Source organism: Arvicanthis niloticus, chromosome 9 (assembly GCF_011762505.2).
Source record: "Arvicanthis niloticus isolate mArvNil1 chromosome 9, mArvNil1.pat.X, whole genome shotgun sequence".
In the NCBI taxonomy this organism is placed as follows: domain Eukaryota; kingdom Metazoa; phylum Chordata; class Mammalia; order Rodentia; family Muridae; genus Arvicanthis; species Arvicanthis niloticus.
Window position 1 is genome coordinate 63,845,148 of NC_047666.1, and position 26,959 is coordinate 63,872,106.

Sequence of the window (26,959 nt, forward strand, 5' to 3'; positions counted from 1 at the left end):
AAATTTCATGCATATTTACAATCTTTTCCTAAAACCATAGAAATTCTCTTACCTATCTGAGCCTGGATACATCCTTAGTGACCCAAGGGTTGTGTTGGACATAGAGAAGTTTCTCAGATAATGGCTGACTGGACTAATGGTCACCAGACTTGAAAGCACAGAGAGGCAACTGTGGAGAGAGACATACTCAGTTGCAAAGCTCAGTAACAGTGTGTGTGTTCCCTCTTCTTTATCACTTACAAACATTTCCAAACTTTCACATCTTCTGATACTATCCTGAGGTCCTAGCACCACCTTGTTCCTTGCTCTGGCTCCTTCCTCTCTTCTCTCCCTCCCCCTTTCCCTTTCCTCCTCCACCTTTCCCTCTTCCTCCACCTTCTTCTCTTCTTCATATTCTCCACTCCCCCTCCTTCTTCCTCTCCCTCTCCCCTTTCTCTCCCTCTCCATATCTCCCTCTCCTCCTCCTTTCCTCCACTCCCCCTCTTCCTCTCTCTTCCTCTCCCCCTCTCCCTATCCTCTACTTCCTCTATCCCCTTCCCCATTCCCCTTCCCCTCTCCCTCTCCCTCCACCTCCACCTCTCTATCTTCCACTCCCCCTGCCCCTCTCTCCCCTCCCCCTCCCGATTCCCCTTCATCACTACCTTGCCTCATTCCTTCTTTTCCTTCCAAAGCTGCAATAGAGATCTTTGTGAAAAGATGCTGAGAGTTGTAATCAGCATGTCTCAGGACTGGTGAACAAGTTGTCACACACTTCTGATCCCCTGACATCTCCCTCTGATAATGTAAGTTCAACAGGGTCTTCTCACAAGACTGCCACACAAGACATGTGCTTCACTCAGTGTGGGGAGGACTTTAGCTTAGACCTACTTGGACTGTTTGATAATAGATGAAATTATGAACCTCAGGGAAGGCTGAATCTATTTTGGCAAGTTGATGGTAGAGATAAAGGTAGAATCAGGTCTACTGTCTCTCTGTTGTGATTTATCTCGTAAATCAAGTGTGGTACTAAAACTCCCCTTAGCACTGACATTAAGTTTGCTATTGACTGTCATAGATGCTGTAAGACTTGCTTCTAGAGGGGGTTCTGTGCACCTGGTCCCAGGGCTTCTCTCTACCTGCAATTAAATTACATTAACAATGGGCATGACTAAGCTTGGCTATCAACTTTATTCTCCTGGGAAGATGGAAGACCAGTTGAAGAACTGCCTTCAACAGATTCACCTGTGGGCTTGTCTGTGGGGCACTGTACTCACTGATTATTGATGGGCAAAAGCCCAGCCCACTGTGAACAATGCCACCTATAGGTTGTGCATGTGGTCCTAGGTGGTATAAAAAATCTCATAGAGAACCAGCATGGAAAGCAAGCCAGAAAGCAGCATTCCTTCATGGTCTCTGCTTCAGTTCCTGCCTCCAGTTTCCTACCCTGAGCTTCCTACCCTGGCTTCCCTTAATAGTGGACCATGATATGGCATTGTAAGCCAATAAACCTTTTCCTCCACAAATTCCTCTTGGCCAGAATTTTTTACCTAGCTTAGTGATTTCTTTAAGTCATTAAATATCAGATGCTGTCTTCTGACTGACCCCATGCACCCTTTGGCATTTCCACCTAAAACCTGGATTGCAGTCTTCACAAGTAAGCAAGCCTGCTAAATAGTAAGGCAGGTTCCAGATGGTATCCCACAGTAGGGCCCACAGCAATGGGAGCTGGGAACCCTAGGTGGGGCGCAGAAAGCCTTGTACATAGCAAAAAGGCAGAGGAACCAGAGGTAGCTCAGGTCTTTGCCACTTTGGAATATTTCTCTCTCCTTTCAGTATCATCCACATCCCCACCAGCCCACCTCTTAGCTTGCAGATGCCTTACTAAAGGCACCCTAGGCAAACTGCATTTACAATAAGGAAATCCGGGTTCAAGTTTTGGGCTGAATTTTTAACTTTCTGTGTCATGTTGGGCCACGTTGTTTTGGTCTATTTGGTGTAAAACAAAAGCTTATCTGGTGGCTTATGAGTCAACAAGAAAGTTCTTAGAGACTGGGGGCAATCATGGGGACCTTTTCCACTCGGTATTTACTTGTTCTTCCAGTGGATGAAAGGTCACCTATCCTAGGGGTCTCAGCTCACAGAACCCTGTACCTTTACCCAAAGCAATCCTTTAGTACAGTATAGCCTGTTTGAAAATAACCTGCTTCCCTGGTCCGTAGTCTGGCCTGTCCCAAGACCAAGGCCCTACAGGCTTCTCATCATTCACTCCAATACACTAAGATAACAACCATGGAAAGCAAAAGGGTTTTAATGGAAGAAGAGTGCCAGTCTGTCGGCCTGTGACCCACTTGTGGCCCAAGGCCTTTACCTACAGTTAGGTGGATGACTCTGAGTGGAGCATTCCTGAGACCACCCAGGAGTCCTCACAACCTGTAGAGCAGTGTATACATACAGTATTGCTCTATCTGCCTCCTTAGAGCCATCATCCTGCCTGCCTGGGTCCTCAGAAACTGCTGGGCATGGCCTCAGTGGGGAGAGTGGGCTACAAGGAGAATTTGGCAAGTGGTAAATCTGTCTTCAAGGATTTCAGGGGCAGCTGCGTGAGTACTGTCCACCTGGCCACACTCCCACCACCACAGGCTTCCGGATGTTTGTGAGCCCACAGCTAGGAGTGAGAGCCAACCCACCCAACCCTGAACCAGTACAAATTCTGCACTCACCCTCAAAAAAGGCAAGAGAAGGGGCTGGGGAAGATGAGAAGAAATGAGAGAAAACAACATTAAACAAAACTTTACCTCCTCCACAAGCTTCCCTGTCTTCCTCCTCTGTGTTTCCAGAACATTCATCAGACTATCAACTAGTGTGCATGCAGAATGTATGTCTGTGTCAGCCTTTGAAATGAATGAGTTGTATCTCAATACTTCATAAATCTGCTGTTAAGTGAAATGGGCTGGAAGCATTGCAATGCACTACTTCTGGGACCCAACACCTAGCACTAGGGTCACTACACCACTTTTTATGGTAACAATTATAAGAAAGGAGAAATGGTAGAAGCAGGAACAATCCAAGGCTACCCCTACAATAGCCTTGATATCATCTAATCCCTAAGACCCAGATGGTAATGACAGCTTTGTCTCTGACACGGAGAAATTCTGCCTACTGCTATCATCATCAATAAGAAGTGTAGTGCATCCCAGTGCGGCTCTGGGGCTGTCCAACAAGGTGAAGGGGATAGAGTCCACTGTACAGAACTCACTGAGTTATTAGCAGAGAATCTGGCAGACAAAAGGTTTTCAAAGCATATTCCCATTCGGAACATGTAAGAAGCTTTGTGTGGGAAGGAGAGGGAAGAAAAGAGCATGGAAAACTTAGTCTAAGAGTCTTTCTATTCCTTGTCCACCATTCTGCTTCCTTCAGTGGGATGCCCTCAACCAAAAAGGCTTCCCCAGGAGACAGGAAAAAAAAAAAAAAAAAAAAAAAAAAAAAACTCTGATCTTCCATAGGAATCATGCCCATGAGTAAGGACTGTGTATATCTGTCTTCAGCCTCTGCAGAACTGAGAGGGTAGTGAGCAAGGCCAGGGGACTTCTGTCCCTGAAACCATGTGGAGAAAGGCAATGATCTCAACAGAAGGATCAGACACACAGTGTGGAGGAAAGCAGCTCTGTGCTGAGAGGCCCTGACACTGGTGTGTGTGTTGGGGGTGCTCTGTTTTCATACCCCACTTCTTTCTCTCCTTCCCCAGGATGACTCTGTCACACTCTGGTACTTCTTCCACTCTTCTTTTTTTTAAATTTATTTTTACTTATTCACTTTACATCCTTCTCACTGCTCCCTCCCAGTCACTCTCTCCCACAATCCTTCCCCTTTTCCCCCTCCCCTTCTCCTCTGAGTGGATGGAGGCCCCTCCCTGTGTATCCTGTACCCTGGCACTTCAAGTCTCTACAAGGCTAGGCACTTTCTCTCCCACCGAGGCCAGACAAGGCACCCCAGCTAGAAGCACGTATCCCACTTATAGGCAACAGCTTTTAGGATAGTCCCCACTCCAGTTGTTTAGGAGCCACATGAAGACCAAGCTGCACATCTGTTATATATATACTGGGAGGCCTAGGTCCAGCCTGTGTACATTCTGTGGTTGGCAGTTCAGTCTCTGAGAGCCCCAAGGGTCCAGGTTAGTTGATTCTGTTGGTCTTCCTATGGAGTTCTTATCCCCTTCAGGACTTACAATCCTTCCTCCTATTCTGTAAGGATCTACAAGCTCCATCCACTGTTTGGCTGTGGGTGCATGGCTCTGTCTGAGTCAGGTGGTAGGTCAGGCCTCTCAGAGGACATCCATGCTAGACTCCTATCTACAAACATAAAAGAGTATCATTCATAGTGTCAGAGATTGGTGCTTGCCCAGAGGATGGATTTCAAGTTGGGCCAGTTATTGGTTAGCCATTCCCTCAGTCTCTGCTCCATCCCCCATCCCTGTATTTCTTGTAGACAGGATAAGTTTGGGGTCAAAAGTTTGGTGGGTGGGTTGATGTCCATAGCATTCCACTCTTCTCAAACCCTCACTGTCATTCCAAACTCAGGAAAATCGATATCTGAGTGAGAGCCCTCAGCAGAGTCCAGGACCTAACTGATTTCATGAAGTCATTGTCAACTAGTTTACATGTGACTCCAAGTCTCTGACATTCAGAGCAAGTGATGTGGTTTTTCCACTGCCGTATGGTTCCCTTTAAAAATAACTGCATTGTGTTGAAAGTAGACCTGACTAAAGAGAAAGTATTAGGTAATGGCACGTTTGGGTGTTTGTAGATGTGCCAAGGACAATGAAAGCTGGATGCTCAGGGCTGATGTTAGGGGCCCCTGGGATTGTGAGGAGAAAGAAACACAAGGTGCCCAGTTTCTGTCATTGTTCTGACACTTGCTAGTGCATGGCCTGATGCCATTGTAACATCTTGTATGACTGCTTTTCTATGTGTAGAAGGGGGAGAGTTGGTAGATCAAATGCTTTCAAAGCATATTCCAGTTCTGAAATTGCAGGAAGCTTTGTGTGGGAAGGGGCGGGAGGAGGAGAGTGTGAAAACAATGCTTTGGGTTGTAAAATGAGGTGGAACTTTTCTGTCTATCATCTCTGGAAGTAGTGACATGAATGCTTGTAAAAAATAACTTTTATTTGCCTGATGTAATTGTTGTCTCCAAGGCTTACTGCCTCACTCTGCTAAACTAGGCCTAGTCCTGGAAGCGTCTAGTCTTCGTACACTCTTATCTAGACCTAGAATGTTCTCAGTCTCTGAGACTTACTGCTGAATAAGCTCATCCCTTCCTAGCTGCCTCTGAGCTCTACTCCTCTTGTTCTGGCTCAAAGTCCTCTCCAAGCTGACTGCTTCAATGTGGCTTCTCTTTAGGCCTCTGACTTTTTGCTCTGCTTGGCCTCAAACTAATTCTGGCAATATGTTCTAATCTTCTGGCTCCTTCTTATTCTATGGTTCATTCTGTCTTTACCTTTGTCTACCTTGTTCTCTCTTCAACCTGTCTTGGTAAAATTAACTCTCTCTCTCTCTCTCTCTCTCTCTCTCTCTCTCTCTCTCTCTCTTTCTCTCTCTCTCTTTCTCCACAGCTCTCTTAAAAAGTTTCCCTTTCCCCTTTCTTCTTATGAGGGTTAGGCATATCCTATTCTGTCAAATCTTTCTCTGATTCATCACTTTGTCTGCCACTCAATTAGACATCACTTTTAAACATGGGGACTTCCTTCTACAAACTAACTTTACCATTATTGTTTGGGATTAAAGGTACGTACTAAGGATAGAGGCACACTACAATCAAAAAGAGTTTTCTTCAATAAATAACAAAAACTTAGGGTTCACAGTGTCATCAAATATCCTGCAACAAACACTTGCTCTGGTTCACCATGAACTGAGGCCTAGACACAATGCCAATCCATTAATGCTTTTCTCTCCTCACACACCCAGCCTCCTCCTCACATGGTGGCTTTGTGGTGCTGAAGAGCTATGACATTGCTTTTAGAAAGGGACTCTGCCTGGTCTACATATCCTGTACTGCTCTTCCATGCTGAAGCTTACTTAAAAATAAGACTCTGAAAATGTCCTGATCATTAATGGCAACATGGACTTGGCTCCATTACCAAGAGCTCCCTGGAGGATCCCGTCAGCACTGCCTGTCTTCCCATTGTTACAAGTGAAATGAAACCCTTTCCAGAGGCCTCACTGGAGTTTGCAGTGAAACGAGAAGTGGGGACCGTCTCTGTACTGGGACCCAGCCCTTGTCCCTCTTCGACATTAGTGACTGCTTTGGAAAGAGAAAGGCAAGATTTGATCTTGAAAGAACTTTTCTCAAGAGTTCTTGAAAAATATTACATGAGATATCTAATCATCTGAGTAGCTAAAAGGTCAGTGAAGCTCTGGAGAGACTGAGCAAACCAGAGAGACAAACCAGGAGGGGTATGGGCTGGAAACAGGGGGTGGTCAGGGAGAAAACATGATCTGAAAGCCTAAGCTTCAGGGTAGAGTCTGAAGATGCTCCTGTGAACCAGACCACACATTGTTATATGGGATATTTCTGGCAAAGAGATGTTCTGAAGATTCCATACTAAAGGGCTTAGCTCTAATAAGACACCTCCTCCAGCTGGGCTAAGCAACTTCTACTCCTGACATTTCCTCAAAGTATGTGTCCATGGACTCTACACTGCAATTGTAATGGTGTCTTCATCCTGTGCAAGAGGGTACCAAATTGACATGAGAAGGGAGCACACTGTGTTCTTGAGCACCAGTAGAGGTGTGGATGGTAGTAAATTGGGCTCCATGGTCTGCACAAGATGGCTGCCAAGGTGGACAGGAAGACTCCTCAGGGTATCATCAGTATGGATTGGCAAAGGGAATCAGGAATTCCAGAGTTTTATTTTAACTTAATTTACTTTTTTTATTAATGTGAACTAAATTTACAGTTTATGGGTTTCATCATGACAAGATGAAACTTGTCTGGTAAGATTTATACCCCTCCATTACCTCCTTTTATGCATCTCCATCACAGATTCTTATTTGAAAGTTGATGAATTAGAAACAAAAACAGTGGGTAAGCCAGATGGCCCATCAGATGAAAATACAGCCAAGCCTGACAGACACCCTAAGTTTGGTCATTCAGATCAACAGTGGGAGGAGAGAAGCAACTCTCAGAGGTTGTTCTCTGATCACCACATAATCTCTATGGCACATGTGTGTCTAGACACACACACACACACACACACACTTAATAGGTAATAAGATTTGAAGATGATAATATGATAATGTGTCCAGGGGGGAAGTACCAAGTCTTAAATCCACCCTTTCTGTCAGTTTTTGCTATAGAAGGCCAATCTGGAAAAAGGTGTCAGCCCCTCATTCTAACCTTTGCCTCACTCCAAAAACAGCCATGGCACCTATCGAGGTGCCATGAAGAGGCATTCTTTGCCTCTGTCTACCTAGCACTATCCTATCCCCACTGTCGGATTTTTAGTAGTGAAAAAATATTTTGTTTATTTGAACAAAGGTGAAGTTCACTCACCTCTTGCTCAGTCCTTATCCCCTGAGATCCCACCATCACAACCAATACTGTGTGACAGGTTGAGTTTATAGTGGAAAGGATGGTGGATCCGACATTAGGAGAACTGGATTTGAGCCAGACGAGGTGGATGAGGGGAGCTTGCAGGCATTTTGATCAAGGTGGGGCCGGGAAACACCTGGGATGAGAACCTGTGGGAAATGACGAATTGCCTTATCTCTCTAGAGTCAGGTACAGTTAGGTGAGCTGTAGCACAGCACTTGTCAGGGTCTTGGGGATAAAGTATGAGAGGATTGGGCAGATGAGCCAATCAGTTGGAGTGCTCTAGTCCAGAACTTGGGCTCTTCGGCAAATTGCAATGATCAGACCTTCCTTGAGGTCCCGGGGCTCTAATCTCAAATAGTGTGTCACAGCTTCACATTTGCCTGGCAGGTCCAACTTTATTTTTAGATGTAAGAGAACTTTGGGTTGCTTTATAGGGTATGCTTTTAGCATATGAAATGACATTTTCTTTTATGGTCTAGAAACCTTGATGCTTGGAGAGAAATATTTATTCTATGTGTTTTGTGACTTTGTTCCACCCCTGGGATTTACCCAAGTGTACTTACATCAGGTACACACAAACTCCTGCTGAAGGAGTACCACTAGGAACCATGGGCAAGAGGAGAGATGGTTATGTCAGGAAGCTACTGAATAGTAAAGGAGAGAAAGGCCGGCATAGGTTGAAAGATGCAACAGTAAAGAGTGAACTGTAAGTTCCTTGCTCCATTTCCAAGAGGAGTTATGGATCACTGGCCAGACTTTGACTGAACTAGGAAGATGCCCTTTGAGTCATCTGACAGAATAGTTTTCACCGGCCAGAAAATGTGCTTGTGCTGACTGTGGTCCAGAATTAGAGAAACCAACCCACAAACAAATGGTGGAGGCAGCTCCCCATGCCTGCTTCAGTTTAGAGCTAGCTTGGACCAGGCAGCTTTGCATTTGAAAGAAAAGCGAAGAAAGTCCCTAATTACAGCTGTAGACTCAAGCCAAGCATGGGCTGTTAGTTCTGTAAGGGGCTCTTTAACAGAGACTTTGACTAAGCGATATTTTGGTGAATTAAATGCAAATGAATGAGAACCATGTGTGGGGAATGTAGATCACACCCTAGGAATAGGGCGGAGGTCACGGGAACAGAAAATCCTGGAGACTCTGCTAAAAGGACCTTGGTAAATATCTGGTAGCAGTTGCTCCCAATCTGCTTTTTAAAATCCAGATATTGTTCTGGGGGATGCTGGTCCTCATTTATAGCTATAAAGAAGCCCAGCTTGTCAAGAATTCTCTCTGGCAAACTGAAGCCAATTTAGGCCAAGGTAGAGATAACTGCAGGTTATCATGGACTCTTTTCCCCCTCTCCATCACTTGGATGTTTCTATGGGAACACACAAGCTAAGGCTTGGGGATTTCCAACTGAGTGCTGATAAAGGGGGTTGTGAGTAGTCCAAATACCCATGTCACTATGCATGATTTGTATCCATGAAAAATATTACAAGCTTATTTCCTTTCTTAGTGATGAGTTGCTTTGCATCGTGACGAGGGAGTTGAGGTCAAGAAACCTGTAGTAGACCTTGGTGTGGAGAGAGCAGGGAGGTCTTGAAGGTGGGAAAGGCTGCAGAAGTGAGGTAAGAAGACGCTTATAATGCAGACACCTTGTCTAAACTTCTGCTGTTTTTGTTCTTGTTTGTTTGTTTGTTTTGCTTTGCTTTGCTTGCTTTTTGTTTTCCTTTACTTCTTTTCTTTTTTTTTTCTTTTTCTCTTTTCTTTTTTTAAGGGAAAAGAGCTGAAGAATGGACTGGAAGCCAAGAATGAGACCCAGAGAGCCCACACTCAATTATTACATCAGTTTTATAAATACATGCTCAACCAGGAAGCAGTCTTGGAGGAATCCTCGTTTTACTGGCACAGCCCTTTCTAGGTTCCTTGTGCTCCATTGTAAGCATCATGCCAGCGTTTCAGGAAAGCACTTACAAGGAGCTAACTGCCAAGTCCACGTTATTCATATAATCATTGACTCTTTCTAAACCTCAAGCTGCTTTAAACCACTTGTGTACGGGACATGATACAGGACACCGAGGCTGCAGAAGAGACTGGTATAGCCTGTGTCCCTAAGCAGCATCCATCCATTTCTTGGCTTCCCCATTCTGCGCTCTGGCTGCCTACCCTCATCCCTCCTGTCTTACACAATGAAGGTTCAGGGAATCCACAAGGCAAGTGTCATGGGGTGTTTAAGTAACCCACTGGCTCTAGGTTACCCAGCAAAATACAGGGCTCTAGGTTAAACTTGAGTTTCTGGTAAACCTAATAGAACATCCTAGTGTTCTTTTGGTGTTCCTTTGTCAGCACTTGGATGGGAACTATGGAGTCTGCTTTCCAGCCCCGATCTTGATCTTTTCCTGAGTATATTTTCTTTCCACATACTCTTATCGTGGTTCCTGCCCCCAACATCTCTTAAAACATCTAGCATTTTCTCTTAGCCTGATATAAACTTTTCAAAAGTTCTTTTATTATAAGCCCTCATTCTAACTATGGAGCAAAGTTCATCACACTGGAAACAAGCGTCAGGCTCTAGTTGAGGGGTGAGCCAGAGCCCCCCTGTACCCTTGGAACGACACCACCCACTGTGTCCATTGGAACTGAATTCAGGTTAATATCAGTCTACAGTCAACTGTCTCAACACCTCTTTTAGTCTTTGTGATGATAAGTTTCATTCTCAACTCAACTGGACTTGGAATTACCTAGGAGACATAATTCTGGGCATGTAACTGAGAGTGTTGCCAGACAATTACAACTAATGTTAAAATGAGATAGGTATATGTAAAATGTAATGCTCTTTCTTCTAACTCCTCTACAATGCCAATCAAAACCCAGTAAGGAAATCTATTATGCCAGAGAAAGGCTCTGGAGCTTCCTCCTCCCTGTCTGGGAGGAGGGCTCCCTCACTTACTCCTATGCTTAAGCTGGCAACAACTTTAGGAATTCTTTACCTATAGATATCTGTCTATCTGCACTGTGTGCAGTGCTATTTAATGATAGATGGAGGTCAGCGTCCATCACGAAAGACCAGCTGAGACATCCAGCCTCATGGACTCAACAATCAATGGATTCTTGGTTGTTAGATTAGCTAACCCACAGCCTGTAAGTCATTCCAATAAATCCCCTTTCTAAATATAGAGAGAGATGGATTCTATAAAGTTTGTCACTCTAGAGAACTCTGATTAATACAAGGTGCTCAGTGGAACAACTGATGCAGAAACCAACTTGGAAAAGATGAGGGTTCTCATCACCACCATATAGAAAGCCAACATCTAAGAGCATCTTAAGAGAAACACAGAGAGATATGAACAAAAGACATGGGCAGAGTCAGATGAGTAAAGGGGACAGTAAGTGCCTTGTGTTTCAATGTAGACATGAGCTGGATTGTTCACACAATAAACTGGTACAAAAAAGATGTTCAAAAATATTCACACAAAATTCTAAGTCTGCAAAAATGAATTAATGAGAGGCATATCTATGTGATTCTGAAGATATAATGTCTATAAGGAGGCAGGCTATAGAATAAATCATAAAGTAGGAGGCAACTTTATTTCATGTCTATGTTGTATGCCTTAGGAAAACACACACACACACACATGCATGGGAATTATGAACTAAAAATTCAAAGCAAGGACAGTGTGAATATTCTCAATGATTTCTTTATCTCAACCGAGTCTTGTATTCTTCTTTACATTTGCCATCTAACAAACTGAGCAAGTTGTTTTCTCAAATATTTTACTCCATGCTGTCCCTTCCTTATGGCTTCTTTTGTTTTATAAAAGTGTATCTCTACCCACCTTCCCAAACACAAACTGGCAGTTTGTGGTTGTTAACCACGCCCACTAATGTGTCAGTCCTATTTCCAGCTGCTTCATGTTCAGCCTTTCATCCCACCAAACTACAACTATGATGAAAAACTAGCAAAGCATTTCTACACTGGGGCTGTGCTCTCCAAATTGACTTCAGCATCAGCTCCAGCACTTTTTGCATGACCTCCAGCTTCCCTGCACACATTCTCAGCACTCCTTCCTCTCATGGTTGTTTAGGTGCAGGTTGCTTCTGGCTTTCAGGGAGCTTCAGTGTTGACCAAGGAACTTCTTTGAAGGGGGGTCAGAATTAAAGTGTCTCCATGGGTGACACTTTAATTTCGACCTGGTGACCTGGGACAGTTGGGATTGGTGTGAGCTTTGCCTACTTTCTCTGTAAGTTTCTTTTAATCTTAACATTCTTTCATCAGAAGAATTGATTTAAAAACCCAAGTCTTAATGTAAGAAACAAATCTCCAAAGAACCATGGTTAAAAGTCATTCTATGACTCCCTGATAACACAGTGTTGGCACACACATGGAGTTTCATATAGTATCACAACCTACGCTGGGCATAAGTTGTTACAACACCTTTAAGGAATGATTTATCGATTCCTGTTAAAGGTAAAAATGCACATGCTTTTCAATCCAATAAATTCGCTTCAAGGAGGATTCCAGCGAATGTAAACAGTGAGAACGTTTATGTTAACATCCCTAAGTCCAGTGATAAATTGAAAACAGCCCAACTATCATCCAACAGTTGAACTGGTAAAGAAATTGTGGAATATTCTTATAATGGAAAAAATAATAAAGCAGCAAATTAAATGTCTAGAATTATGTGTGTTGGAATGAGTAAGTACTAAAGTACTATATACATATAAAATGTCTGGATGGGAAAGAGTCAAGCATCTACAACCCATAGCTGAGGAGCTATTGACTGTTGAGAGTAACCTTTCTTCAGGCTGTGGCCCTTGTTACTTGGTCATGCTTCAGGGGGCAACCCCTAAACCCAAACCAGACTCAGTGGGTTATAAAAACTTACAGTTCAAAGTACATTGCATGCATGTATGAAATGCTCAACATTAATAAGATATATTAAAATTATGCTTTGCAATGGGACATATCATCTCTCTGAAAGGCTTAAGATTTGAGAGCTAGCATTATGTATCACTTGTCGATGTATACATACAAAGTAATACAAATAACTGATTGGAAACACTAAGCTCAGACAGGAAATAGTTGGGATGAGATGATTAGAAAAATAAGAAAGAAGATAGAACACACTCAGAGACTCCACGTGTCTCTACTATGGTTTTATTCTTATTGTTCATGTTTTTATGGTTTTAAAGCAAATGTCTTGTTTCATTAGTTTTATCCAATAGTGGGCATTTCCATGTACAATCATAAATTTATGTCAAACCTACCAACATTCATTGTTTTCTGCCATCCAAAGTATGCAGTATATTAAATCTACACAGTGTCTTAGAAATATTTTTATTTTCTAAGATGGTCTTTGTTGGCCGGGTGAGGCTCAAAATATTGAGTTTAAGAGGATCCTCTTGCTTCAGCCTCCCTAGTTCTGGAAGAAAATGTATTTTTTTTTAAACTAAACTTGTACAAATCTGAATTCCCTTGCATTCTACACAGTACAATTTATGGAAAAGTCACAAAGTGCTTTACATGGAGAGCAGGGTCTCTTTTTGCTCAACTCTATATGCCTGGCCCTATGCACACCTGCCTGCTCATTCCCTCACTGTACAAACAAGATCCCTGAGTCTTTGCTGTCCCCATATTCTGTATTTACCTCCTTGTGTCATCTAACTTATCCCTCCTGCACTGTGATCCCCACACAGGGAATGTGAGTATGTGAGAATTGGCTACATTCCAATTCAAATTATTTTGAAAAGAAAACTTCCTGGGTTGTACTGAATATGTCCAACATACCACCTGGAGAGAGGAACAGTGTTTTAGTGTTGGGAAAGGTGAAACCAGATAAAAGGTGATGGCAGCTAGCTCCCTCGACTGCCTGCTATCTAGTGTCCAGCAGAATTTTTGCTCTTTTATTAAAATTTTTAAATTTTTAAAATTTTATTTTTTTAAATTTTATTTATCTATCTATCTATTTATTAATATTCCATCCAATCGAAGACCCCCATCTATCCTCTCCTCCCAGTCCCACACTTACAAATCCCTCTCCCCATTACTCCTTCACTTCTCAGAAAAGATTAGTTTCCCCCACCACCACCAACTTGTGAGCCACCCCATCCTGAAACATCTAGTTGCCTTGCCTCTGTAGGCCTAATTGCATCCTCTCCCACTGAGGCCCAACTAGGTTTTCCAGTTAGGGAAAGGGGATCCAATGACTGGCAACTGAGTCAGAGACAACCTCCTATTTTAACTATGAGTAGACATGCCTATTTCTCTCTCTCTCTCTCTCTCTCTCTCTCTCTCTCTCTCTCTCTGTGTGTGTGTGTGTGTGTGTGTGTTTGTGTATGTGTGTGGGGGGGGGTGTCTGTGTATGTGTGTGTCTGTGTTCTGTGTGTGTTTCTATGTATCTGTGTGTGTCTCTATGTGTATGCATTGTGTGGGGTTTCCTGCAGAGGTCAGAAGGTGGTGTTAGATCTACTGGAGCTGATGATATAGATAATTACGAGAATTGGAAATTAAATTTCAGTTCTTTGTAAGAGTAGCAAGCACTCTTAAACATAGGGCCATCTCTCTTGACAGGATCTCACACTGTAGCCCAGACTAGCCTAGGACTCACTGTGTAGCTTAAGGTAACTTCAAATTCATGACAGTCTTCCTGTCTCAACTTCTGATGTGCTAGGAATAGAGCCGAGGACTAACGTGCCAGGATCCTAGCTGCCTTTCATGCATCAGTTTAAATTATTGATGATTATTTCCTGGATTGATGATTTTATTCAAGTTAAAAAATTGTGATTCTAATATTCTATTGTACCTTCACTTAATCATAGTTACTTCTTCAACAAAAAGAGACTTCTTTATCTGCAAAGGCTTTTCAGTTAATTTGAAGTATCGCTGCCATAAGGAGGGTAGCAAGAACACTCATGGAAGTGTTTAATTTTAACTGTCAATTCTCAGAATTAGGAGTTAGTGCAGTAGCGTTTTCCTTTTTAAAAAAAAAATCCTAAACAAACTAACAAGCAAAAACAAACAACAACAACAAAAAAAACAAAACCTGAAGGCAAAGAGCTGGGAGGAGCTTCTGAGGTAGAACATTCATCTAGCCTGCAGAAGGCTTTGGGTTTGATGCTCAGAAATGAAAAAAGGGAAAATTCCATAGGAGGAAAAATACCACTAGGAAGAAAACTTATTGTTAAGGACACTTGATGCTCTTAGAGAGGACTTGGGTTCTAATCACAACACCTTCATGGGGGCTCACAACCATCTACAGTTCCAGTTCCAGGAGATCTGGGGCCTTCTTCTGGTCTCCTTGAGCACCAGGCATACATGATACACAAACATACCTGCAAGCAAAACACCCACACTTTTAATAAACTTTTAAAATTAAAATAAATGTATATATATCAGCAGTTGTTAAGGGCTTATAAAACCGGTAAATAGCCAACTGATTTCCTATACTTTAATAATTTTGAAATATTTTATGTTGGAATTTTTAGTTGAGCAGAAGAAAATATCTTTATCAAGCTCACATACTTGAAGGGTTCATACAACATTTTAAAAACATTAACCTAAATTTTAGAAATAGAAGCTATATAATAGTTTTAGGAAGGCAATGAAAATTTGTGTAAGAAAGAAAACTGAAGATAGAAATAAGGACTGGAAGAGGCACAGAGTGAACAGACCATCAAGCCCGTGGGGAAGGAGGCTAATGGAGGCACCAACCTGCCCCAGAGAGGGTCTGATTTGCCCACTTCTCTCAAGTGGAGTGACAAAAGAGCAGTAAACTAAGCTAACAACAGAGTCTCTAAAGGTTGTTCAGAAAGTTCAAGTACAGGAAGGAGAATGGACCACAGGACATGGTACCCAGGCAAGGATCCTGGACTTGTCAGCCAGGAGCTCATGTCAGGGACTAGAGGGAGCTCATCTGAACTTGTATCTGGAAGGCACACTGTCACAAGGCTTAAGAGCTAAAGAATGCATTCAAGGGGTTGCTATTTAAGGAGCTGAGGAAAAAACACCAGCATGAGTTTGGCTAGGCAGAGCTGTATTTAGGTGGCACTTGATGAGGGATAAAAAGACTTGGCCAGGGGTGAATGGCAAACCTCTGGGGACAGGAAATGGCTTTTGTTCCTTCATTCACAAGATGGAGTGAAAAATACTTGACCATAGGGTTGTAGTGAGGATCCGATGGGATAGCTGCATTGTGACATAGTATATTTTGAAGTTTTTATTTTGATCATTAGTGATACAATAGCTCCTGTTAGTTAAATATGTGATATCATTTAAATACATTCTGCAAGCTCATGCACCAAGAACTTAATTCCCAATATAAAAACCTGAAGATCAGCAAGAAGATCACCACCACTGACTGGGATAACTCTGATACTCTTACTCTTCACCCTGGACCACTCATTCCACAACTTAGGGCGTGAGAGAGCACTGCACATCCTCTGTTTCCATCTCCCTTTGTGCCCTCTAAGCCTCAGACATGTTTATTTTTCTTGACTCATGTGCATATTGACATGCTTCTGTCTATGTGCAGTTTCCATCTGTATGTCCACCTGCTTTCTCCTGTCTGTGAGCCTTTCTGTGTCTGATTCTCCATACCTTTGCTTGGATCTGAATCAAGGGTTTATAGTTTTGGCCTTCTTACACCACTGGACTTATCTTTCTCTGCACTCCCCATTCTCTCTTTTATCCCTACATTCATCCCTCCATATCTGTGGAAGCAGCCGTGGCTAAAACCTATGTTTTATGTTTTAAAGATCACAGTGGCCCTAAACATGTAAGAGACCTTTTCTCACCAGTATTCCCTAAAGCAATGCAGCACAGTTATGTATATACCATTAATGTTGCATTGGGTGGTGTATGTACTCTAGAGATGATGTAACATGTACAGAAGGAGGTATGTAAGTTACATAAAAGTAATGTGTTATGTAAGAGACTGGAATATCTGTGTATTTTCATGCTCACGGTGGCAGTGATTCTGGAAGTGAGATTAAGTGGAAAGGTAGTGACATGTACAATAACTAGGGGAAGCTGCAGCTGTGTCTTGGTTCCAGCACCTCCTGATTAAGCAGGGAGTTAGATGTGAGGTGGCCAAGAAAGTTGCAGTTGAATCATGGTACCCATGTCTCCTGATGGACAGAAGGCCCCTTCGTGCTTAAACATCATTGAAGTTGCATTTAGGTTCCCCCAGCAATATCAAAAATGTGTGGTACAACTCTCCTAGTTGACAAACATACACACTAACAAGGGGCATGCGTCCTCAAAAGATACCAGCTTCATCAGAATCTAACTTGTAGTGTGGTCTTGGTCCCTCCTTTGGGGTTTTTCAACAAGACCACAAGATGGATTTTTCTAAAAGGGAAATTTTGTTTGTCATGATTTGAGAGGGGAAAGAACCTTATCCCTACTGATACCCCCAGCCACCTCATAAATATTTATAAATACAACGTTAAAATACCTAACACAGAACCCACTGGACCACTACCTACTCATTAAACATTTGAGTCAGCCTGCTCCAGGGTCTCCCTCCAGTATATCATTGTTTCCATTTGCTTTGCTAAATAAACTGTTTAAACGGTCTGCCTCTCAGCAAGAACAGAAGAACTGAGCCAGCGGGGTGACTCGGTGTGTATAACACCTGCTGCACAAGGCTGATGACCAGAGTAGGAAGGAAACAGAAGGTCATACTCGTTGAGACATATGGTGCTGATATAGATATCTGACATGCACTGAGAGAGCTGCTGCTGGGTATCTAGGGGGGCTATGAGCCAGCATAAAATGGCTAGCAAGCGGTGATGTAATCTGTTATAGGTCTATTTTTAGAAGAGTATTACTTTTGTGTGATTATGCAAAAATACAGCCTTGAGGTTAGAGCCTTTATCTTTGCATTTGCCTCTCTCTCTCTCTGTCTCTCTCTATCTCTCTCTCACTCTGTGTCTGTCTCTGTTTCTCTCTCTGTGTGTGTGTGTGTGTGTGTGTGTGTGTGTGTCCATGAGCCTGTGTGCCTACCTCTGTTAAGAATATATATATATATATATATATATATATATATATATATATATACTGTATATATATATATATATATATATATATATATATACTGTATATATATATATATATATATACTGGTCTCTGTGTGTGTGCCTCTGCCTACCCTGCCTACTGGTTTCTGCTTGCCTAGTGGCCTGTATGCTGGTGAGCAAAGTAATTTTTTCCTGCCCATGACATCTCAAAATCTTTTCAACTTCAAGTCTTTAGTGACCCTTCTTCCCTGACATCAGAGCTCAGACCTCCCAGTTTTCTATGCCAGAACCCATGTAAGGCAGATGTGGCAATGTGCACCTGTATTCCCAGTTATCCACTGATAAGATGGCAGATGGAGATAGAATTTAAGGGAAGCTCCAGGGCCAACTTCTCTGGACTATGTAAGAGGGCAGAGACCATGAAAGCGCCTACCTCAGCAAGTGGCAATTAAAAACTAGCTCCTGAAAGTTACTTTCTGACCTTCATATCTGAGTATTTGCTCTTTAACCATCTGTCTGTCTCCCTTTGTCACACACATAAGTAAAGAAATAAAAGTAATAAAAAAAAACTTTTAATAAAAACATATCATGTGTAGCCGTTGATGAAAATTGAATGGGGAACATCTTATTGCAGAAGAGGACAAACCTGAAGAGCAAGTCCTCTATAGTCCAGGTCTTCCTGGTGCCCTTTTGGGTAGGGAAGTCTAGGGGGGTGAAATGGGAGACTTTTCTTCCTCTCTCTCAAGAGCTGCAAACTCACTGCTCACCACAGCCTTGCCACAAGTTTATCTAGGAAAAACGGCGTTAGGGATGGGATGAGTGCATTTGCTTGGTTGATTCCAACAAAGGAAAGCTTAGACTTGGTGAGTAGATGTTAGCACTCCACATGTATTTTGTTTGTGATCTCCTTTGTAGTATGTTTAGGATATTTTCTGTCACAGCTCAGGGAAATAAAAGCATGTGTATTGGTCATTTTCTTTACAAGTACTTTCAAGAAATTCTATGACTAGGAAATGAACTTCTAGTGTAGAAGCTGACTCCTAGAACGCTAATGTCTCTTTATGAAGCTAACTTCCTCTATCTCATCTGCACCACTTAAATCTCCAGCTTTGATCAGGGAATGGTGGAACTCCAAACCCTTCCCATGATTTGTGCTAGCCTGAGTCTCGAGGCAGGTGTGTCTCACAGGGCATGTTCTACAACTTGTCCTTAGAGCATCACTGAGGTTTTTCTACCAATCAGTCCCTTTCCACTCACAGATCACACACTGTTCTCAGTCTGTCCTTCTAGAAGGCCCCAAGCCTCCAGATTCTCCCACCTTTAGCAATCAGTTCAGTGGTTGCTTGAAGGTTGACGCCCATCAACCCTCACATCCTCTCAGATTCCTCATAATTTACCAAATGTGGTGCAGAAAGAAGTTATGGATTTTTACTAGTGTCTGTGCCAGCCCCTCTTCAAACTAGGAAGCTAGGCTCCAAACAGAAACCAGAGCTTCTGTTAACTCTCCTTCTGAGAGGCTCAATTCCCTCCCATCCCACTATGACCATCAGAAAGTCATCCCAGGTGGCAAAATGCCAGATGTGGAAAGGAATTGGAGGCTCAGTGCCCCTTCTGTTGCCTCTTAACAGCACAGGGCCTGTGTTGGACACTGATTCACTGACAATATAAAGGCCGTGGGTGGTTTTTCATTTGCTAACCCTTAACCTCCCCTTGTCTTGGCAAGCCTAGAAGAAACAGGAAGTGTACCTCATTGATCTCATGTTTTATGTCCTCTATTCTTCAGAAAAGAAATTTCTGTCCCTTCTGCCCACAGAGGACACTCTGTCTTGTTTCTCCTTGTTCTTATTATCTCAACATTATTATCCTTTGACCCTGCATTAACCTGAATTCCAAGGTACCCAAGAATGCCACACCCTTCTGAACAGTTGAAATTCACAAATTTCAGCTCACTTTCACCCTCAAAAGTGCAAAGCCTCTTTCAGGATGGATATTTCCCAGAGACCCATCAAACAGTAGTCTTGGTATTCTGGACCACTAAGGACTTAAGATTCAAGCTTTGCACCCAAGTTCAAATCTCAACTGTTTGCCCTTTGGGATATTTATCAGTGCTTCTGTGACTTAGATTTTAGATACTCTATCATCCTGGTAGGATATGTGAGGACTTCACTACGAAATATTACAATGTTGTGTTGTCATTTCCAGTGACAATACATTGAGACCATGGAAGTTACTTCCCAAAGCCATTTTAAAGATTAAGCAGAAAAACAAATGTGCTTAATAAGTTGTAGATAGTTGGCTTTTTCTATTTGTTTAGACATGTATACCATTATAAATTACTCTGAGAACAGTTTCATAGATCGGTTAAACAATTAATTAGAGCTTAATGCCAATTTGCAAATAATTTTGCATAGTCAAAGTTTCCAAAGCATAAAAGTCATCTCAATTCATTCATTCATTCATTCATTCATTCATTGACACATAGCACAAGGTGGAGTGTTACATAATAGGCTGATGTTGGGACACTGTGAAAAGTACAAGGAACCTGTCTCAGGAAACAGGAGTTTATTCGGGTGACATCAGGCAGGACACACAACCTTAGTTATTCATCTGTAAAGGAGTTATAATAACTCTTTTATGTGTTGTATTGGATACTGGTGGACAAATCAAGCAACCGGAAACATTTTGAAAGCTGTCAAGCATGTTGTTTAGAAATTAGTTCTTGCAGAGACAGTGCCCATAAATGCAAACTAAGCTGCAAAGAGAAGGTTCACAAAGTAAGCTAATAACTGTGTCTGAATTTCCTCACCTTGCTGATGTCAGTTTTCACCTAGGCCTTCTTGATAGAAATAAATTAATCTGGGAGATGACCTAGCTACCAATTTGTTAAAAGGTAATGTATTTCTTATTCTTTGACAGTTTCCTACATGTGAATTTTAGTCATTTTCTTTTCCTGTTAACCTGTATCATCCCCCTTCTTCTCCAAACAAGTTCCCCTTCTATGTTTATTTTCATGGCCTTTCTGTGTGACTCACATTATATTAAAGTTGCCTGCAAAAGCTTGGGTAGGGGCTATAGACTAGCACAGACAACTTATCATTGGCTACAACACTTAAGACAGTGATGCTCATTCCTCCAGTCCCCATTGGGATCTCACAAGCCTTTCTCACATTGATGATGAAAAGTTAACAGGTCCACTTTGGTCCAGGTTCTTATAAACCACACTTCAATGAGTTCATGAGTGCAATAGGTGGTGTGTCATTTAGGCCTAGTCATTTAGACTTTTTAATGCAGAACACCTCCCCACTTTCTGACTCTCCCATTCTTTCTACCTCCTTTTTCTTACCATCTCCTGAGCCTTCAAGGGATTGATACAGGCGGCCCATTTAGGGTCAAGCATGCTACCATCCTAAAAGTAATCTTTAGACTAAGATGTGATCATTATATTCATGCAAAGATAAAATAAGATACCATCAAAGATGATTTTGAGCACATTAAATAATGAAAGAAGCAGTGTGATGTCACAACTAGCCAAAGGGGAACTGAAAGAAGAATGTATTTATACAATGGAAGTGTAGTAGCTAGGGTTCTCTATGGGAACAGAACCACTAGAAATATATATGTGGGCTGAGGAGATGGCTTAGTAGGTAAAGTGCTTGCTGTACGAACATAAGGACTTGAAACCACATAAATGTTGGATGGGTAGAGTGTTCTCACTATAATCCTAGCATTTGAAAGGTGTAAACAAGGAATACCTGAGGCAAGTTGAATAGATACCAAAGTAGAGTCGGTGGACCCTGAGTTTGAGAGACCCTGCCTCAAAATATAAGACGAAGAGTAATCAAGAAATTTAACACCAACGTCTTACATCTCCATGCATGTGTAGGCACACCTATATACACACATGTATTCATTCACATGTGAATTTACATAAGCACATGTGGACACCATACATACATAACCTCACAAAAATGTATGTATGTACTTGTATTATGAATGGAATTTACTGCATTGGTGTATGTAGTAGAGACTGGATAATCTAATAATGGAACTATATACTCTGGAGAGGCAGAGAACCCAGTAGTTGTTCAGTGGATCTTTCTTTTGAAAGCCTGGAAGCTCCCTGGAGAGTCACTGGCCAAAAAAAGCCGGAGTCTGAGATCAACGGAGGATGACAACAGCAGATCTAAAGGCACAAAAGGGAACCAGGACAGGTATGCAGTCCTTATCTTCCCCTTGGTCTTCCTTTTTATCTGGGTCACCCATTGAAAGGTGCTGCCATATGCAGCAGCCTTTCCCTCCTGGTCACTTGTCAACCTTTTTTTAAATCCCCCACCGAAAGACATAAAGGTGTATTTGCTTTATCTAAGCATTCCTTAATCCAGTCAACTTGACGAGGCAGACCAAGCTTCATAGGGAGACTGAAAAGAGATTGCAATGCAAATACTGGTCCTACATAAAGTAAAAATTGAGAGCACTCCATCAGACATAGGAGATTCCACTTATGATATACAACCTATTGCTCAGATTTGATTATTGTATATAATATGTATGAGTATATATACCCACATTATATCACAATGTTACTCATAAAGATGTACAAATATTTTTCTTTCAATCTTTTAAGAGGAGGAGTCTTCCAAAGAGCCTGTGACACATCATCTTCTAACTTTATATTTGGAAACAGGCTGGGGTGGAGCAAAGGGGCAGATGTCACATCAAGATACTTAAGTTTTAGATAGGGGCCATTAAAAGTGAACAGAGAACATACAACAATTTCTGCTTTTTTATTTCCATTCAGTCATGCTATGCACACACTGCCAATAGTGCATAGTTCTGCTAACTCCAGGATGTATAGCATACTTGCCTGAGGAAGACTGACCTTCACAATCACACCCAGACAGCAGCTGCCATGAGCTGAAGCCATTTCCAAAGAGTTTTTGAAGCACCTCATAAACAATTTTCACAATGAAGATAACAAAGGTTACAATGCGTGCAGCTGCATCTCAATGCCAAAACACAGATATACAGACACACACACACACAAACACACACACACACACACACACAGAGAGAGAGAGAGAGAGAGAGAGAGAGAGAGAGAGAGAGAGAGAGAGAGCATCAGAAAGGAAGACATATGCCACGCTTAAGTGCTGCTCAGGGGCTGCCATCTTACATGCAGAGGAGAGGTAGGAGAGAGAGGCAGGGAGGAAATTGCTGGGTTCTCGGTATGATCTTTGTAACCACACCATCTTCATTACTTAGAAAATCTGACAGCAGCAAAATGGCATGGTGAAAAACCATTCCAAAACCTTGAGGCAGCTCTACAGTCAGTAGAATTGTTTGCAAGGTGTCTGTTTACTTTGGGGAAAATACAACGGAGTATAAAAGGTATCAGACAAAATATTCCAAGCACATTTCACTGGGACCATTTCCAATCATCCTCAAACAATTTTTCTAAGTTCTAATAAAGTGAATAGAATGGCCATACACTTTGTAAAAATGTCAATTTTTACAGCATATTTTAAATATATTTAATACGGTTAGGAACATACCTTTATTCTTTCCAATGACTAGACTCATTTGTTGTTATTGTGAGATGTCTTCTAGGAGACGGGTCAATCATTATTGTTTTTTGTCTAAAGCCCAACATTTGTCCAGAAATGCAATGGTCTTCATCCTAAAAGTTGGGGGTGGCAAATGTGGACATGCTTTATATTAGCCCATTTGTTAACTCCCAGGATGCCCTGGGTAAGGAATAGAGAGGATCTATACCACCAAAGGGGCTCTGATCATTGAAGCCAAGATTCTCAGTGGAGTCTGACAAAGTCCTCAGGTTCCATTAATAATGCTACTTATCTAGTCTGGCCTGGCCTTAAACACATAAACTTCCTGCCTTGGCCTTCTGGGTACTGGGGGTATACTATGTCATATGACCTGTGTCACTCTGCCTAGCCTACATATACATGTCTGAGCAAAGAACATTTTCCCCCTTCATGGGGTCTCTATTCTCCTGAGAAAGACTTAACAATAAAATGTAAGTGGATTTTAATAAACGCTATTAGTTATTAATAGAACCAGGAGCCCCTCAATAATCAAAGCAGAGTCTTACAGATTTTTCAAATCAGCTGTATCACAATTACTGGGGGATTATCCCTAATCTATATTTTCATATCGCTAGACTGTCTACTTCTTAGCTGTATTACTCAAGTACTTGCTGTTTGAATCTTACCTGGATTACATCTGTTTCACCCACATGTTCTCAGAGTCCATTTCATTCAGACATGTCTAGTCCATCATGTCTAATGGAGGCTTCCTCTTCTCTCTGACTTCCTCCTCCTTCACTCTTCTCTCTCCTTCCTCCTTACGGTCCTTACCTGCAACCTCCAGCCTAGTAACTGAAAACTCCACCTCTTTCTATTCTCCTTATAATTGGCTGTAGTCACCTCTATTTAATCAATAGTTTTAAATTGGGGGGGGGCAAAGTTTACATGGAATCACTTGGTGTGCATGAGGATCTGCTTGTTGGGGGCAATCAGATCTTGAGGGCCAGTATTTAGCATCTGAATTCATAGCAACACCAGACCAACCCCTAACAATAAAAGATGAGCTACCGTACATTTTAAAAAGGAAGAATGAAAAGTAATATCTTCATCATAGAAAATATTCACCATGATAGTCTATCAACACTAATTTTGATGCATTGCTGGTTGAAGACTCATTGATACTCATTCACCTGAGAAAATGTTTTAAGCATGAATCATGTTTCAGACACTGATGCTGGGAGTTGGGCTTACTTGGCTGAATGATAGAGTGCCTTGGGTCAAGAAGACTTTTCTAGGGAGAAATACAATCCACAGCAAAAACAAGGGAAATCCACAATGATTTTAAACTCAGAAAAAGTGATAGCTTGGGCGTAAACATAGAAGAAATCAGGAGACTGCCCTGAGAAATATTCAGTGATATATAGACTGCTTAGAGATTGTCTTAGTCAGGGTTCATATTCCTGCACAAAACATCATGTCCAAGAAGCAACTTGGGGAAGAAAGGATTTATTCAGCTTACACGTCCACATTGCTGTTCATCACCAAAGGAAGTCAGGACAGGAACTTTGAGGCAGGGGCTAATGCAGAGGCCATGGAGGGGTAGTGCTTACTAGATTGCTTATTTTCTTACAGAAGCCAAGGCTACCATCCCAGGGATGGCACCACCCACAATGGACCCTCCCATCCTTGATCGTTAATTGAGAAAATACCTTACAGCTGGATCTCATGGAGGCATTTCCCCAAGGGAAACTCCTTTCTCTGTGATAACTCCAGCTTGTGTCAAGTTGACAAGCTAAACCAGCCAGTACAGGGATTAATCCTTAAACCTTCTATCATCAAAATCATTATATCAATAGCACTTGGTTATCATTGGAGAAGTCATAGAAAATATAGACATGTCCTATTGGTTATCTGGAGAAACTTGGCTGACACAGGTAAGTGGAAGAGATGCTTGGCATGGAATAGATGCTCTTCCTCTTGGTCAGTTGTCGATAATTAGGACATCTTTGCTGCCAAGACAGGATTGGAGACTGATGGAACACATGGAGATGGATAGAACTCTTAGTGAGCAGTAACTGCCTCCTGCACAGCATCACAGTTAAAGAGTGCTTTTCGCCGTCACCATCGTATGGGCTGGAGAGGTAGAATGCACAGTGAGAAGGGAGATGTTTCAGAGGTGGTCTTTGTACTCTAGAAATGATATTCAGAGGTAGGCAGCTGCGTGCCTCACACTTATACAGCATTACGATTTAGCAGAATAAAACTGCCTTCACCTCTTGGCTCTGCAGTTCACCAGATGGTTTTACTACCAAGCTTTGGTCTATAGCTCCTGCATAGAGAAGAAAGTGGTGTTAACCAAAATTGTTTAATCCAGGGTCTAGTGAAATTCGACAATAGGTGCACTGGGGACATGTGCTATCTCCATGTGGTCACTAATATCTTAGGTCAGACAGAGTCTCCTGGGTATTTTTAGTTTGAAGGGCAGAGAGTGGGGAATTCTACCCTGTAACAATTTGGGCCTGATGTTTTAGAGTATGAGAGAGCAAAACAGCTTACTTTATGGCTGGAAAGCAGAAGAAAAGGAAAGAGGGAAGAAAATCCTTTTGCTGTCTCTACAGGCATCTCAAAGGCCCACTAGTAGCCCTACCTTCTAAAGATCCCAGCACCTCCACTAGCACCATGGGAAGAAGCTAGACGTTCAGGATAGGGGCTTGAGGAGTAGTCACGCCATGGCCCTTATGTGCACCTCCTTACTCTCCAGCGCTTTGGACAACAAGCTTCTTTGCCGTGTTGTTCTAAGTCATTCCACATGGTTCAGAGCAGTAGCTCACTCCATGCGTGTAGCTTCAGGTTATTCCATTTTATAAAGCAACCCTTCTGGCCTCATTTGCTCTGCTGTGAGGATACATGCTGTAGAAACATGATCTTTGTCTCGTGTGTACAAGTTAACTGCCACCTTTTCTCTTACTGTAATTTTTGTCTAGAGGAATTCTCACAGCAAAGAGCTGTGACTTTAGGCTCCGTACAATGACAATCCTGCCTGCCCAGGACATACAACCTACTTCAAACATAGAGTACTCAGCCCCAGCTGGGATAGCTGTGATTTCCCCTCTGATGTCCAGGGAACAGAAGAGGGGACAGAAAGAATATAAGGACTGGAGGAGGGAAAGACATGCTGGGAAATGCTATCTTTTGATGTGACCTGGCCATTGTAACAATGGACTCAAAGCACCTGTAGTTAGCTGCACAAGATCAGCAAAAGATTGGGCTATCAACACTCCATCACACATGGAAGAGGGACTCGTGAGGCTCCACCAGGGAACAGCTGGTGGTGAGTTGTCAAGAGAGGGGAAGTCATTTTCCTCAGTGTTGTAGCCAATGGTAAGTTGTCCAAATTCTTGTACATTACCCCTTCCATGGCCATGCCGTCAACTAGTTAAAATCCTCAGTGAGTCGAAAATAGGCATAAAAGTAGGAGGCAGACTAGTTAGAAACAAAAGTAGGTTCAGCAGGAGTGAAAGGGGGACAAGAAAGAATAATATGAATAAATGTGATCAAAATATATTGTATACATGTGCAAGACGGCCCTCAAGTTGCATGTTGTACACATGTGCAGATTTGTTTTAAAAAATTAATTTAAAAACAAAGAAAACAATTATCTGCAATGTAGACCTGCATCTGACCCAGAAAGCTCTGTGGTTCTGGTTCCCAAAACGTATCTGGTCCGTCATCAGCTCTCTGCCTGTACCTTCAGAGTAGCCTGTCTGAATTCTGCAGCTTCCTTAATTCTCTCTTTGCCGTTCTGTAACTCATTATGTGAGGAGTAACACATAATCTGA

General features: G+C 42.2%; 1 long non-coding RNA gene across 1 annotated transcript; it reads right to left on the minus strand.

The window, feature by feature from the left end:
• Positions 1-25,463, minus strand: LOC143443421 (uncharacterized). Its single transcript, XR_013112379.1, has 3 exons — positions 24,830-25,463; positions 23,130-23,254; positions 1-169 (listed from the first exon to the last, which is right to left on the minus strand). It is a non-coding gene; the product is annotated as an uncharacterized LOC143443421 (long non-coding RNA).
• Positions 25,464-26,959: the final 1,496 nt, after the last annotated feature.